This window comes from Hypanus sabinus, chromosome 19 (assembly GCF_030144855.1).
Source record: "Hypanus sabinus isolate sHypSab1 chromosome 19, sHypSab1.hap1, whole genome shotgun sequence".
NCBI lineage: Eukaryota > Metazoa > Chordata > Chondrichthyes > Myliobatiformes > Dasyatidae > Hypanus > Hypanus sabinus.
Genome location: NC_082724.1, coordinates 52,151,764 through 52,155,719, shown reverse-complemented (window position 1 = coordinate 52,155,719; position 3,956 = coordinate 52,151,764).

Sequence of the window (3,956 nt, the reverse complement as noted above, 5' to 3'; positions counted from 1 at the left end):
GATAGAGAAGGGACACACTCAGACGAAGGTTTGAGATGTGTCTATTTTAACGCAAGGAGTATTTTGAACAAAGCGGATGAGCTTAGAGCGTGAATCAGTTCTTGGAGTTATGATGTGGTGGCCATTATAGAGACTTAGATGGCTCAGGGACAGGAATGGTTCCTTCACCAGTTTTAGAAGTTTCAGAAAGGACGGGGTGGGAGGCAAAAGAGGTGGGAGCATGGCACTGTTGATCAGAGATAGTGTCAAGGCTGCAGAAATGGAGGATGTCAGGGAGGGATTATCTACAGAGTCTCTATGGGTAGAGGTTAGGAACAGGAAAGGGTCAATAACTCTACTGAATGTTTTTTACAGGTCACCAAACAGTAACAGGGATATCGAGGAGCAGATAGGGAAACAGATCCTGGAAAAGTGTAATAAAAATAGAGTTGTCTTGATGGGAGATTTTAATTTCTCAGATATTAATTGGCCTCTCCCTAGAGCAAGTGGTTTAGATGGGGTGGAGTTTGTTAGGTGTGTTCAGCAAGGTTTCTTGACACAATATGTAGATAAGCCTACAAGAGGAGAGGTTGTACTTGATCTGGTATGGGGAAATGAACTTGGCCAGGTGTCAGATCTCTCAGTGGGAGAGCATTTTGGAGATAGTGATCACAATTCTATCTCCTTTACAATAGCATTGGAGAGAGATAGGAACAGACAAGTTAGAAAAGTGTTTAATTGGAGTAAAGGGAATTATGAGGCTATCAGGCTGGAAATTGGAAGCTTAAGTTGGGAACAGATGTTCTCAGGGAAAAGTATGGAAGAAATGTGGCAAATGTTCAGGGGATATTTGTGTGGAGTTCCGTATAGGTACGCTCCCATGAGACAGGAAAGTTATGGTAAGGTACAGGAACCGTGGTGTACAAATGCTGTAATAAATCTAGTCAAGAAGAAATGAAAAGCTTACAAAAGGTTCAGAGAGCTAGGTGGTGTTAGAGATCTAGAAGATTATAAGGCTAACAGGAAGGAGCTTAAACAGGAAATTAGGAGAGCCATAAGGGGCCATGAGAAGGCCTTGGCGGGCAGAATTAAGGAAAACCCCAGGTCAGTCTACAAGTATGTGAAGAACAAGAGGATAAGATGTGAAAGAATAGGACCTGTCAAGTCTTGGTGATTGTAGTGTTGACTTGCAGTGGACTGAGAAGCTGGAGCATGTAGACATTAAGGAAGAGGATGTGCTGGAGCTTTTGGAAAGCATCAAGTTGGATAAGTCGCTGGGACCAGATGAGATGTACCCCAGGCTACTGTGGAGGTAAGGGAGGAGAATGCTGAGCCTCTGACGATGATCTTTCAATCATCAATGGGGATGGGAGAGATTCCGGAGGATTGGAGGGTTGCGGATGTTGTTCCTTTATTCAAAGAAAGGGAGTAGAGATAGACCAGGAAATTATAGACCAGTGAGTCTTACTTCAGTGGTTGGTAAGTTGATGGAGAAGATCCTGAGAGGCAGGATTTATGAACATTTGGAGAGGTATAATATGATTAGGAATAGTCAGCATGGTTTTGTCATGTGCAGGTCATTGAATTTTTTGAGCCTGATTGAATTTTTTCAGGATGTGACTAAGCCCATTGATGAAGGAAGAGCAGTAGATGTAGTGCATATGGATTTCAGCAAGGCATTTGATATGGTACCCCATGCAAGGCTTATTGAGAACGTAAGGAGGAATGGGATCCAAGAGGACATTGCTTGTGAATTCAACTGGCTTGCCCACAGAAGGCACAGAGTGTTTGTAGATGGGTCATATTCTGTATGGAGGATGGTGACCAGTGGTGTGCCTCATGGATCTGTTCTGGGATCCTTACTCTTCGTGATTTTTATAAGTGACCTGGATGAGGAAGTGGAAGGATGGGTTAGTAAGTTTGCTGATGACAAAAAGGTTGGAGGTGTTGTGGATAGTGTGGAGGGCTGTCAGAGGTTACAGCGGGACATTGATAAGATGCAAAACTGGGCTAAGAGATGGCAGATGGAGTTCAACCCAGGTAAGTGTGAAGTGGTTTATTTTGGTAGGTCAAATATAATGGCAGAATATAGTATTAATGGTAAGACTCTTGGCAGTGTGGAGGATCAGAGGGATCTTGGGGTCCATAGGACGCTCAAAGCAGCTGTTTAAGAAGGAATAGGGTGTACTGGCCTTCATTAATTGTGGAATTGAATTTAGGAGCTCAGAGGTAATGTTACAGCTATATAGGACCCTGGTCAGACCCCACATGGAGTACTGTGCTCAGTTCTGGTTGACTCACTACAGGAAGGATGTGGAGGACTTAAAACTAAAAAAAACAAATACTGCAGCATATGAAGGCAACCGACAGTGAGTTCAGGGACAGTATGACCCGGCTGATGATGAACATTGAAAAACTGACTAACTCTGTTGAAGCTAGAGGCTGAGAGTGAAGGACTAAAGGCATCTCAGACAGAAGCTTATTTTTTTTAACTGATTGGGGAAAAGAGGCTAGACTGCGCAGGCGCGTGACGTAGTGTGACAAAGGTTTAAAAAGAAGAGGAATTTTTCCTCTGTATTTTAAATCAAAGCTAGAGGCTGAGAGTGAAGGACTAAAGACTTATCAGAGAGAAGCCAAGCCATTTTTATTAACTGATCGGGGAAAAGAGACTAGACTGCGCAGACGCGTGACATAAAAGGTTTAAAAAAAAGACCACCATATACAGCGGCCATTATCATAGTGGCTATCGTCAAAGTGGACTGAGTCGGAGTGGGATGACTTTGGCTCAACAGGCTTCGGCGTGAACAGGCAGAGGCAAGGGTAGGTTCCGGTCAGTTTTGTTTTGTTCGCTTAGAGTAGAGAGAATGCCAGGCATGATGTTGGAATGCTCCTCTTGCAGGATGTGGGAAGTCAGGGAGACCTCTGGTGTCCCTGACAACGACACCTGCAAGAAATGCATCCAGCTGCAGCTCCTAACAAACGGCGTTAGGGATCTGGAGCAGGAGCTGGATGACCTCCGGATCATTTGGGAGAGAGATAGTAGTTTCAGGGAGGTAGTTACACCAAAGGAGCAGCACACAGATAATTAGGTTACCGTCAGGTGAGGGAAGGGGAAGGCAGGCAGAGCAGGGCTCCCCTGTGGCCATTCCCCTCAACAACAAGTGTACCGATTTGGATACTGTTGTGGGGAGATGGCTTACCCGGGACAAGCTGCGGCAGCTGGATCTGCAGTCTGGTTCTGCAGTGCAGAAGGGAGGGGAGAAGAAGAGGAGAGCGGTAGTGATAGGGGACTCGATAGTTAGAGGTACAGACTGCAGGTTCTGTGATCGCGACAGAGACTCACGGATGGTTTGTTGCTTCCCAGGGTCAGGGATGTCTCTGATCACATGCACAGCATTCTGAAGTGGGAGGGTGAGCAGTCAGATGTCATGGTACACATTGGTACCAATGATGTAGGAAGAAAGGGTCAGGAGTTCCTGAAGAGTGAGTATAGAGAGCTTGGTAGGAAGTTCAAAACCAGGACCTTGAGGGTGGTAACCTTAGGATTGTTACCTGTGCCACGTGCCAGTGAGGGCAAGAATAGTATGATCTGGAGGTTGAACACATGGCCGAGGAACTGGTGTAGGAGGCAAGGTTTCAGATTTCAGGATCATTGGGACCTCTTCTGGGGCAGGTGGGACCTGTACAAGAGAGAAGGGTTACACCTGAACTACAGGAGGACCAATATCCCTGCAAGGAGGTTTGTTAGTGTTATTGGCGGAGGGGGTTAAACTAGATTTCCAGGGGGATGGGAACCAGAGTGCCAGCATAGATAGTGGAGCAGGGGCGAAAATAATAGATGTTAAAGGTTCATGCAAAGTCACAAATAGAAGGGTTACGTGTGGTGGTTATAATTTTCTGAGGTGTGTCTTTTTCAATGCGAGGAGTATTGTGGGGAAGGCTGATGAGCTGAGGACGTGGATTGACATGTGGAATTA